This window comes from Musa acuminata, unplaced genomic scaffold (genome assembly GCF_036884655.1).
Source record: "Musa acuminata AAA Group cultivar baxijiao unplaced genomic scaffold, Cavendish_Baxijiao_AAA HiC_scaffold_1138, whole genome shotgun sequence".
Lineage (NCBI taxonomy): Eukaryota > Viridiplantae > Streptophyta > Magnoliopsida > Zingiberales > Musaceae > Musa > Musa acuminata.
In genome coordinates, this window is record NW_027021350.1 from 3,459,086 (window position 1) to 3,472,617 (window position 13,532).

Here is a 13,532-nt window from a genome sequence, read left to right on the forward strand (position 1 = left end):
TAGCGTTCTAACTCCCCTTTTTTTTCAATCTTTTTCTTCAAAAAGACCTATCAAAACAACTCTCTCTCCTCTTTTCTCCCATCTCTGATCTTGAATTGTGATAGGGAGGCTTCCCTCAAAGAAATTATGATGCTTTTCAGGTAGGTAGGACAATATTTGAGGTAAGTGGTTTCCCTAGTGTGTTTTATTCTTTGAAAATGTTCTCCACTTGTGTTTACAGTGTTGTGGGTTTTCATCCCCTCCTATCCAACAGACCTACATTGTTAGAGATGTAAGTATATTCAACCTATCTTAGCTTTTTCGTGAAGTTATATTCGATTAAAGATCGTTGAGAAGGCATATATGTTTTTTATTTTTTTGCTTAGTTTATTGTGTTTTCTGAATACGAAGGGGAACTTAGTAAAGTTTTAAAAAACTATAAAGGATAAATCATTCATTCATTTCTTGAGTCTCGTGGTTATAGTAATTATGATCTATATCTCTTGGTGATACTTTAATGTGCTTGTCGGGTAATTTGTTATAAGCTGTCTCATGTTTAATTTAGGTTTTCCCTTAGTGCATGAAACTATGAAACAAGACTCTCTATAAGTGGTCATTTTGCAAGTTAGAAATTCCCGCGTTCTTATTAGTTAAAGCACTTGTTTCTCATGATAATTGTAGCTATAGTAATTATGATTTATTTATAATTATGTTATAAGCTTTATCTCAAGAATCAATATTACTTAATGTGCTCGTTAGTATTCTGTTTTATATAACCATGCACGTTCTTCCACACCCTCAACACAAAAATACGTGTCATCCACTAATTCAACGAGATAACTCAATCATGTTGGTGTGGCACCGGTAGCATCTTCCTTCTGATCCTCCCATTCTTTCAGCTTATCTCGTCCACGTAGATCATGTCACGAAGAACACGACAAATAATAGACATACTTAATGCTGTGACGCAAGTCCCAAATATCGCATCTCCTTCCTTCTCTATAAAAGCCAACCCTCTCACGACTCTGAATCGATCATATGTGCACCACCGAAGACGATAGGATGAGGACAGTCGTCAAGAGTCGTGCTTCTCTCCTCCTCACACTCGTCATCATCGTCTTCCTCGTCACAGGTCAGCTGCTGCATGCCGTGAGTTAAAGCTTGTTTACGCCTCTGAGAACTATCTACTCTCAATCTGCATCGAGCTCTAATGATCCTATGCATGTCTTTTGTGCATTCTTTGAACTGGTGCAGCGAGAGGGGAGACGACCCCTGTGAAGGAAGCGAAAGCGCAGATTATATACCATGCCTCTAGCGGTAAGCCCGCGCGCCGTGGAACACCCTATACGAGGGGATGCGGGAGCCATTACTACTGCCGTCCGCCTTCTACCCCTCCGCCTCCGCCTCCGCCTCCGCCTTCGACCCCATGATAGGCTACTTCGGCAGCCTGGAGGAGTTGTTCCGTTGACGACGCAAAATATATACAGGAGGCAGATACGTACAATAAGACTGTCTGTATGGATGGTTGTGCATGTTTGTAGTGCGTGTGTTTCAGAACCCTGTTGTGCTTTTATACTTTGCAGGATCTTTTGTGAAAGGTCATATAAATAAATATATAAATATATTTATATTTATATGCGGATTTTGCCTCCATCAGTTTGCCTCATAACATGAGAAGTGTACATGTATTATTGTTACTTAGACTTGATTACTTAGTAGTTATGAACAATTAATTAGGTTTGCTCTCAATTAAGAATAAATATGAGAAAGTGTTGTTTTGGGTGACATGAACATGTGCTAACGAAGGTTTGTAATTTCTTATCATATCAAAATTTTGAGTTCAATTTGGTACGGTATGATATAAGTATATCGAGCGATACATTTTAGTATACCGTTCGGAATATATAGCCTTGGTGGACAACTCTACCCACGTGAGGAGTTCTCCTCGCCGCGAAAAAAAAGGGGAAAGGCAACATCGCCTTGGTTTCCCTGCATGAAAAAAAAAGAGAAAGGCATAGCTTCACACGGTTTCTTCTGTTAGGGAGAAGAAATCGCTTCTCCTTACGACGTCATTGAGGCTTCATCGCTGCATTGGATCTCCAAGTTTTCTTTTTTCCTCTCCCTCTTCTTTCTTCTCTGTCATTAACCTCTTTCTTCTATGATTTAGGAACGAAAACAGTCGTAATCGATGCTATCACCCGGTAGCGGACGGTCTGTATACCGATCTGCTGATGGACCAGCATGTACCACCCATATCATTCGAAATTAAAAACCTTGATGCTAATTATAATTATATGCACATAATTTAACTAAACTTTTTTTTTATAAGAGATGAATGATGATAAAATTTATGCATCATAATGAGTTATTATTGCTGTAGACTTGATGGCTGTGATTATGTTTTCATTTATATTGTACTTGACAAGTATACACAGTTAACATGTTGTTGTTACACGAAACATTAATTAAATTATCTTTTGTATCATATATAGAGCAAAGAATATTATAGTTTGAAGTTGTACTGAAGCTCCACATAATTGGTCAGTTGTCAGAAAAAGAAAATTGAGAAGATAATTTTTCTTTGCATTTTGCCCTGATAATTAAAAAAAAGATTACTCTTTGATATTATTAACTATTAATTAATGGTATGTTTACATAAATGACCCTCATAAATAGTCGACTTCTATTTTAGAGCCTATCTCTCCCAAGATGGTCGACTTGTATCACGAGCTCATAGGTTGTCTTCTGATGGATATCATCATGCATTGTTCTTGATTGGAAGATCCATGATACATTCATTACCATCATGATCAGGACAAAAAGAGTGATCAACTTAATATATTTTTTAGAAAAATAAATTTATAATTTCAAAGATCTAAAAGAACACATCCCTGATCTTCATAGTTCATTGTTCTTTCCAACAAAAACGACGATCTGTTGTTTCTTATCCAATTAGCCAATCAGTTGGCGTGCTTATTACCCTTTCTGTATATATACGCACCAAGCTATATTCGGTGAATTACTGCAACAAATGCTTTAATGATGATTCTTGATACTCCTCCTGATCATTACTACTGCATATCATCTCTAGTGATATTAAATAACTAATGTTCATGATCAATTCTGCATCTGCTTCAAGGATACTCCTCTAATCATCACTTGGCTAACATGCTACTCTTGTGTTCTTCTTCTTCTTCTTCCACCTTTTAAGACAATGAGTTTCACTGGCTCTCATTTTGTTGGAGAGGTAGGATTTGTAAGTATTTTTGAATTCTTTAAGTTGTTTGGAGAACTAGAATTACTAGTAGGATAGGAAACTAAGTACATGAAAAAATCTTTGATATTGAAGTTTTGTTTTTCTATAATTATCTCATGCATCTCATAATTTAACAGGAGGAGGTCAGTATGGAAAGAAAAAATAAAATTTGAAGTATACCTAAGATTTTCTTAATAGATCTAAAGAGAGTGGAAGAAATTTTTAATGACTTATGTGAGAGAGTTTATCGCATGTAATAATTTTTAAAATTTATATCTTATTATTAGCTCTATAAATTGTTCCAGTGATATCAATATATTCTCTATATCTCAAAAACTAGTTAATTTTCTTTTAATATTGTGAAGATGAGAGATTAGCAAACTTATGTTAAGATTATGGTAGGCCAATATGTTAGGATCGAGTCGGTACGAAGTCATTAATGACTTATTTGAAGTATACCTAAGAATATACAAGGGGCATGAGTTTATCGCATGTAATAATTTTTAAAATTTATATCTTATTATTAGCTCTATAAATTGTTCCAGTGATATCAATATATTCTCTATATCTCAAAAACTAGTTAATTTTCTTTTAATATTGTGAAGATGAGAGATTAGCAAACTTATGTTAAGATTATGGTAGGCCAATATATTACGATCGAGTCGGTACGAAGTCATTAATGACTTATTTGAAGTATACCTAAGAATATACAAGGGGCATGAGTTTATCGCATGTAATAATTTTTAAAATTTATATCTTATTATTAGCTCTATAAATTGTTCCAGTGATATCAATATATTCTCTATATCTCAAAAACTAGTTAATTTTCTTTTAATATTGTGAAGATGAGAGATTAGCAAACTTATGTTAAGATTATGGTAGGCCAATATATTACGATCGAGTCGGTACGAAGTCATTAATGACTTATTTGAAGTATACCTAAGAATATACAAGGGGCATGAGTTTATCGCATGTAATAATTTTTAAAATTTATATCTTATTATTAGCTCTATAAATTGTTCCAGTGATATCAATATATTCTCTATATCTCAAAAACTAGTTAATTTTCTTTTAATATTGTGAAGATGAGAGATTAGCAAACTTATGTTAAGATTATGGTAGGCCAATATGTTAGGATCGAGTCGGTACGAAGTCATTAATGACTTATTTGAAGTATACCTAAGAATATACAAGGGGCATGAGTTTATCGCATGTAATAATTTTTAAAATTTATATCTTATTATTAGCTCTATAAATTGTTCCAGTGATATCAATATATTCTCTATATCTCAAAAACTAGTTAATTTTCTTTTAATATTGTGAAGATGAGAGATTAGCAAACTTATGTTAAGATTATGGTAGGCCAATATGTTAGGATCAAGTCGGTACTAAGATGAAGCGGTGAATTAGTACAGTAGTTAAAAACGTCGATTTTGAAAATCTTTTTGTTCGATAAAAATCGATATCGAAAATGCTTAACTTGAAAGCATGCCGAAGCGTAGTAAAAGTAAGAATTCTGTTTGCAATAAAGGTAAATAGTAAGAAATAAATGCAAACCAGATTTTTATAGTGGTTCGGTCATCGTGACCTACATCCACTCCGTCGATTCCTCTTCCGTCGAGCCCATCGTCATCCACTAACGATCTTCTTTCAACGAACGAAGATCAATTACCCTTTTACACCCCTCTTCTCCTTTTCACATGTTTAGGAGATAACTTTTTACAAGCACTCACTCCTCCCTAAACAGAATTCTAAACTTTAGGACTAGAGGAGGGAATTTCTCAAGTGATTGCTACAACGTTTTCTCACTTTTAAGTTCTCTGTGCTTGTATATGTTAACCAGAGATGAGAGAGATATTTATAGGCCTTAAGTGGATTCAAACTTGGAGCCTATAAGTGTCTCATCCCTGATTTTCGGGGTATTGACGATACCACCACCTATGTTGGGCGGTACCACCGCTTGTGTTGGGTGGTACCACCACCTACAGCATTGACACTAGGTGGTACCATTGCCTAGGAGACTATATCTGGGCGGTACCACCACCCAAACTAGCAATACCACACTATCTCGGATATTGTGCCACTAATGGTTCCACCTGTTTGGATCACTGTTTGGGCCTTTCACTTGGTACAACACAGTCTAAACTTTGGCACAATTTGACCCTAATTGAATTGGCCCAATTCCAACCCAATTACACCTAAAAACTTCTTCGATTTAGACAATTATTACAAAGCTTAAATCAAATGTTATTCGACATGTCATTAGTTCATCGACGCTTTGTCCAATTCTTTAGCGCATCATTCTCTCTTGCGGCCTATTGCCTAATCGGCTAGTTGACCTCCGTAACTCCAATTTCCTTAACATAATTTTCACTCTTCTTGGCCCGATGCCCAAACCCATGGCCCGAAGCCTTCTGTCAATATGTCGATCGATCCTCCGGCTTAACGTATAATCTTCTAATATGTTCCATTTCGACCAAATATGATTCTTCTTACTTTAATTGTCTCTCTTTGATTGAAGCTTCCTACGTCACTCAAAATGCAAATAAGATCATAAACACTATCGACTTTCACTTTGTGCAGGATCAAGTTGTCCGCCGTCAACTTCGTTTTTCCCATGTACATATGGCTGATCAATTAGCTAACTCACTCACAAAGCATCTCGCTTATAAACTTTTTGCATTACATCAATCCAAGATTGGTATCCTTGATAGGAGTACCATCTTGCGGGGGCATGATAGCAGATAAGATTTTCCTAACTGTATGAGAAAATCTCTTTACTCTGTTGAGAAAAATCCTCTCTCTTAACCTGTATAAATATAAATAGGGAGAGAACATGTTAATGCGAAGATAGCTTCTTCAGTAATTCCTGTCTTCTATCCTCTCTTAACACTTGTTTCCATCCTATGTATCCCTAGTCATTTTTCTTCTAGAAGAAAGCATGTGACACTCATCCGAGGAATATCTATTCTTATAAAAGCATTATAAACCCTTCACATTTTGAAATTAATGAATAAATGAATGAAGAATTGAGTGCATGTAGCCATAAAAAATCTTAGATTAGACACCCAAGTGAGAAGAGAATTCTCAAGGATGATAGGCACTACCTAATCTATTCTTTCCCTCCTCCCCGTCACTTTTCTCCTTTTATCTTCAACCTATCATAACAGCACCACCACCCAAAGGAGCAATCACATTGGCCATCGATCGTCATCAACGTAGTCCTATCGATAACCATCACCCTAAGTGCTACTGTTTTTCTCACACCATTTGCTTGACCACCATTTTACCATCCAAGGCCAAAAGCATTAAATCTTTTTCAGTTGTGTTAAGCGCTATTTATGGGAGAAATATTTCCTTCAATCAATGCTTGAGAAATGTATTAACTTGGGGAGTAGAAGTCATCCAACCTCTTGATTATATCTTATTTAAAACTAGCTCTTAGCATACTTCTATTTTTGCCCTTCCACCCAAAGTGAGCCTTCTAACCTCTCTTGATTTTTTTTACCTAGTTATTTTACTTATTTAGATTTATTAAATCATTATTTCATATTCCATCAATGCTTGAGAAATGTGGGAGATGGCATATGCCTCCAAATTCTTTCTGAACTTTATCCCTATATTTTTTTTTTTATTTTAATACTTTATTAGTTTCTTAATAGAAATCCTAATACCGTAAGAGCAAATTATAAGATCTTGAGTTACATGGGATAATCTTTTCCCTCTTTCAAGATCTATTAAGAGAAATCCTAGGAATACTTGATTTTTTTTTTTCCCTCAATACCAACCTCATCGTAAATTCTTAGATGCATGAGATAATTTAGAATAACTAAATTTTAATATCAAATATTTCTTTGTATATTTAAGTTCCCTATCCTATGAGTAACTTAGTTCTCCAAACAACTGAAAAAACAAAAAAATACTTACAAATCTTAAAATACGCGTCTCTAACAAAAAGGAAGCTAGTGAAACTCATTGATTTAAAGGTGGAAGAAGAACAAGAAGGAGAAAAAGAAAAGCATATTAGCAAAGTTAATCAAAAGCCAGCCCTAGTAATTATTAGAAGAAGAAGATACAAAATTGTTCACGAACGTTAATTACTTAATGTCACTAGAGATGCTATGCAGTTGCTCGAGTAATTCACTGTACAGCTTGGTATGCATGTATCTACTTTTGCAAGAAAAAATAGATATAGGTTTTGTTGGATAGAACTAAGACCAGAGGGCTTGACCTTTTTTCTGGACTTTAAATCTTTGAAGTAACAAATTTATTTTTTAATAAATATATTGAGTTAATCGATCTTTTTGTCTTCGTCGTCATGGTTATGGGCGTCTCATGGATCTTCCGAGAACAATGCATGATGAAATCCACTGAAAGACAAGCTATAAGCTCTATGCCAGAAGCCAACCATCCCTGGAGAGACAGCTCTGAGAGTAGGAGGCTCATGATTTCTGGTAAATGGATCAGCAAAAACAGTAAAACAATTGTCTTCGTTGCATTACTTTGCAATACAAACCGGGTTTAGTTTTTACAGTGTTTTTTTTTTTTCCGCTTAGTTTATAGTGTTTTCTTGAATAAGAAGGGAAACTTAGTAAAGTTTTAAAAAATCATAAAGGATAAATCATTCATTCATTTCTTAAGTCTTGTGGTTATAAGGTCATTTAGTTTTACATTGGTTGAGGAGTATGGAAACCGAAAGCTCATAAGTCCGTCAAGTCTCTCGTACCTTTAGATGTGCTTTTTAAAGCTCACATGCTTCAAAAAGAAAAAACTGTGCAAGTACGTCATCGTCCAAAGTGGACAATTCCTTACGAGCCACACCAATGACCAATCGACCAAATGGTCCTTTATCATAAGTCGTTCACCTTGACTCTCTCTCCGGAGGGAGCATTGATAAAGTCATTTAGTTGCACATTGGTTGAGGAGTATGGGGAACCAATAGCTCATAAGTCAGTCAGGTCTCCCTTACCTTCAATGGTATTATTTTAGAGCTCACATGCTCCGAAAGGATCCATCGCCCAAAGCGCTCCGAAAGGGTCGTGAATAATTCCTTGTGAGCTTACGGGCCACACCAAATGATCCCTTATCACATGGTTATAGTAATTATGATTTATATCTCTCGCTGATACTTTAATGTGCTTGTCGGGTAATTTGTTATAAGCTGTCTCATGTTTAATTTAGGTTTTAGCTTAGTGTAAGAAACTATGAAACAAGACTCTCTATAAGTGGTCATTTTGTACGTCAGAAATGCTCATGTTCTTATTAGTTAAAGCATCTGTTGTTCGTGATACTTGCAGTTATTAGTAATTATGATTGACTTATAATTATGTTATAAGTTTTATCTCTCGAATCAATATTACTTAATGTGCTCGTTAGTATTCTGTTTTATACATCCATGCACGTTCTTCCACACCCTCAACACAAAAATACGTATCATCCACTAATTCAACGAGATAACTCAATCATGGTGGTGTGGCACCGGTAGCATCTTCCTTCTGATCCTCCCATTCTTTCAGCTTATCTCGTCCACATAGATCATGTCATGAAGAACACGACAATAATAGACATCGGAAGCAATCACCGGCGTTGGATGGGAAGAAGAGACACCATCATGACGTTAACGCTGTGACGCAAATCCCAAATATCGCTTCTCCTTCCTTCTCTATAAAAGCCAACCCTCTCACCACTCTGAATCGATCATATGTGCACCACCGAAGACGATAAGATGAGGACAGTCGTCAAGAGTCGTGCTTCTCTCCTCCTCACACTCGTCATCGTCTTCTTCCTCGTCACAGGTCAGCTGCTGCATGCCGTGAGTTAAAGCTTGTTTACGGCTCTGAGAACTATCTACTCTCGATCTGCATCGAGCTCTAATGATCCTATGCATGTCTTTTGTGCATTGTTTGAACTGGTGTAGCGAGAGGGGAGACGACCCCTGTGAAGGAAGCGAAAGCGGAGATTACATACCGTGCCCTGCGTCCTAGCAGTCAGCCCGCGCGCCCCGGAGCACCCTATACAAGGGGATGCAGGAACAATGTTTACTGCCGTCCGCCTTCGACCCCATGATAGGCTACTTCGGCAGCATGGAGGAGTAGTTCCTTTGACGACGCAAAATATATACAGGAGGCAGATACGTACAATATATATATATATATATATATATATATATATATATATATATATATATATATATATATATCTCTTCTCTCCTAAACTTTTTCCATGGTTGAAATTGTTGTTACCTTAAAATCCCTTAGCAATGGTAAAAGCTCTAGACCTGATGGATATACTGTTGAATTTATAAATTATATTGGATTATGATGTTGACCACTTCTAATTATATCATGAACTTGATGATAATTGAGCTAAAACTTTTATCCATTTTAACCCTAAATGTCTTACTCCTCTTAATATCAAGTACTTTCGATCGATATATCTTTGTAATGTGAATTATAGAATTCTAGCCAAAGTTTTAGCTAATCGGATTAAATTTTTTCTTAATAATCTCATTTCTAAAAAACAATTTACTTTTATGGCCAATCATATTATTCATAATAATAATCTTATGGCTCAAGAGATTATATATTCTATGCATTACTCTAGAAGTAAGAATGATTACATCCATATGAAAATTGATTTGAAGAAAGCTTACGATAAACTTACTTGAGAGATTATCTTTACTATGCTTAAACTAGCCAAATTTCCATATAAGTCCATATGTTGGATATATTCCTATATTTCCTCTCCTTCTTTTGCTTGCTTGCTCAATGATAAGCCCTCTTATTTCTTTAAGGGAAGACATGATTTTAGACAAGAGGATCCCCTTTCCCCATACCTTTTGTCATTGTTTTACAACTTCTTTGCATGCTTTTAAATCAAGCTTGTGAGAGGAGTCTGATCAGTCCTTTTTGGTTCAAAAATACATATAAATTATGTTATCTTCTCTCTATGTGGATGACATTCTCCTATGCTTTTCATGTGAATAAGAAATTTTGTGACTCTATTATGCAGATCCTAAAGTTGTATGAACCTATTTTTATTTGCCTATTTCACATAAACCTATTTTTATTGATTCTTTCAATTCGATTCTTTGGATTCTCATATTGGTTCCTTGTTTTGTTATGACGGATGGAATTATGAGTTATTATATGCTAACAAGGATTAATCTTCATATGGATCCTAACAAGGATATTTGGTTATGGAATTTTGACAATCATAGTAAGCCTACTACTGTCAAATCTGCTTACAAATTCTTCGAGTCCCAAATGTCTTTGGAGTACCAAAAATTTTTTATTCAAAACTCCTTCATTGTAATCTTTCTATTGCCACCAAACTCGTTGAACTTTGAACGAGTGTTAATCCTACTTGTATTTGCTGTAATGAATCAATTGAAACTGTGGAACATCTCTTCTTTCAATGCAATTATATTAAGCTGGTACGGGAATTAGTACCAACACTGATTGAATGCCCTCTTATTAATAGAGAGATAGATAGATCATATAACCTAAAAAAATTATATAGCAGTAAGTGACTAAGATATCTGTGGTGAAGAGATGATAGATCATATAACCTAAAAACCAAGGTGTAAGGCATAGATACAAGAAATATAGATGTCATTTTATTAAAAACATACTTAACAAAAGAACAAAGAGCATCGTATAAGCTACTCAACATCAAAATGCTAAGTTACTAGCTTAAGAATAGAGTCATATTTGATATTTCTATTAATTCATTCATAACAACAAAGGAAATAGTATTATAGAAGCATATCAAAAAATAAATACAAAATCTAAGCTCAAGTATCACATTTGACATTTTATTTATATCCAAACATGTCAAAAAAACAATATAGAGGGTGAAGTGATTTCACAAAATAACATAATTCATTTATTTCTAAATAATTATTAACATTAGTCTTCTAAGTTTGGGAGCTCCATCCACCTAACAAAAGCATCATAGGCTCTGCACATTACTCTCTTTCCCAATTCTAACAAAGGTTCACAACTCTTTTTTTCATTTTTGACAAATGTTTATATTATCCCATAAATACCAAAATATAAAAGGATATTGTGAATAAAAAAGTTAGCATATGTAGGAAGCACATGTAAAACAATATGAAATAATATTGTAAGGTATGATAAGAACATATGAAATCATATTAGGCAAACATGAACTTTTGCATAACTCATTCGGATATGATAAAAATTAATATCAAGAAATACAAGAGTTATAAGGGTCAATTAAGAGGAAAATTTTAGCTAAAATCAAGTTGATAGAAGCAAGAATAGGTAAATTTGAAAATAAATCAATGTCGATAGAATTTGTGAGGTATATTGCTCAAGTTATTTAGATAATAAATTATACTTTAATATACTCAAACAAGGTATCATATAGAAGATATATGAGTCTATTTTTAGATAAAGTTTTATATAAATTAAAATTGACTATAAAAAGTTACAAGTAATTTAGCATAGAGATATTAGAAAATATTAATTTTGTTTTACAGAATCTAAATAATAAAAAAAACAAGAATTTGGGTAAGCAATTGCACAAGTAAGGTAGTGAAATAAAGATATAAGAGTTTATTTTTCAAAAACTTAAGTTTTGCCAAATTAAAATTCTATACAAAACTTTATAGTTAAAATAAGGTAGAGAGGTCAGGATTCTAAAAAAATCTATATTAGTAAATTTGTAGCTCAAATGAGGTTAATGCCACTAGAAAGGATAAAACTCTATAAATTACTCATAAATAGGAAGAAATTAAAGATAGAAATCACTATAGGATAGGTTAGAATACTTGTCTTAGAAAAATTTAATCCCAAGAGTGATGAATTGGTCCAAATCGTCAAGCCAAATCAACACTTCTCCTTCTCCTTCAATTTCTTTTCTCTTCTCTTCTCTAGTTTAAGATGGGTTGTAGCAAGATTCTCATTTGATAAGTTTTTTTTTTACTTTTCTCCTCTAATTACTTCCAGTGAGCAAACACAAAGAAAACAATATAACAAATATAGGTATCATTAGTTTCCTTATGTTAGCTAGTGACATGTGTCCTTCACCTTTTCTTTTTTTTTCTAACTTAATATGAATCTTTCATAATTTATATACAAATTCTAAGATTCACAATCAGGTCCCTAGCAATAAGCTTCAATATAAACTTATTTAATATAAAAAATATTATATAAATCCTCATTACAATAATCAAACAAAAATCATGGATATCATAAATAATTCAAAAATAAATGATATTACACACTCCCCTCTTAAAAAAAAAATAGCCTTCTAAATTATGACACCTTAATCAACGAAAAGAAAATGATAAATATTTTTCATTTCTTTCTCTAGCTCTCAAATAGTTTCATCAATAGAATGAGTGTTTTCAAATCATTTTGATGAGATGAATGATCCTATTACTCGGGATCTTTTCCTTTTTATCAATGATCCGAGTAGCTCTTCCGCATAAGATAAATATTTATTCATCACAATTAGCTCATACTTAATGATTATATATATATATATATATATATATATATATATATATATATATATATATATATATATATATATATATATATATATATATATATATATATATATATATATATATATATATAACATCGATGTATAACATACATCATAGATATAACACAATAATGGTGGCAAGTAGAATCAATCCTCTTAACGACCTCAATTTGTCTAAAAAATCTAGAACTTAACTTTTATTTCTTTCCAAATCTTACCACACCCCTTAGAAGAGAAGACCTTCAAAAATATAAAATCTCTTACTTAGAACTCAATCTCTTCTTTTGTTGTCAGCATTACTCTTTTGCTAGATCTTCTTCTTATTGTTGAATCTCGTATTTTGATGATGAAACTACTTGATATATGTTTATGATTTAATCTGCGTTTTGAGTGACGCAGGATGCTTCGATCAGGATGAGACAATTAAAGCAGGAAAATCATGTTGTGCCGAAGGAACATGTCAGAAGATTGGACGTCGGGCCGGTGGATCGGTCGACGTATCGACAGAAGGCTTCGGGCCGTGGAATCGGGCATCGGGCCAAGAAGAGCGGGTATTGTGCCAAGGATATCGGAGTTGCGGAGTCAACTGGCCGATTGGGCAATAGGCTGTAGGAGAGGACGATGCGCCGAAGAATCGGACGAAGCGTCGAGGGACCAATGACATGTCGGACAACTTGGTTAATTGCTTAGGATTAATTGTCTCGATCGAAGTTTTGTTTTGTTGTGCAGGATTAACTACGATGAAAGTTAGACAAGCAGTAGGAGTTGCGCCGGAGTC

General features: G+C 34.1%; 2 long non-coding RNA genes across 2 annotated transcripts; both read left to right on the forward strand.

Annotated features, from left to right (window-relative positions):
- Nucleotides 1-973: 973 nt before the first annotated feature.
- LOC135671174 (uncharacterized) lies at nt 974-1,435 on the forward strand. Its single transcript, XR_010512653.1, has 2 exons — nt 974-1,111; nt 1,234-1,435. It is a non-coding gene; the product is annotated as an uncharacterized LOC135671174 (long non-coding RNA).
- A 7,436-nt stretch (nt 1,436-8,871) lies between these two features.
- LOC135671188 (uncharacterized) lies at nt 8,872-9,553 on the forward strand. Its single transcript, XR_010512657.1, has 2 exons — nt 8,872-9,030; nt 9,153-9,553. It is a non-coding gene; the product is annotated as an uncharacterized LOC135671188 (long non-coding RNA).
- Nucleotides 9,554-13,532: the final 3,979 nt, after the last annotated feature.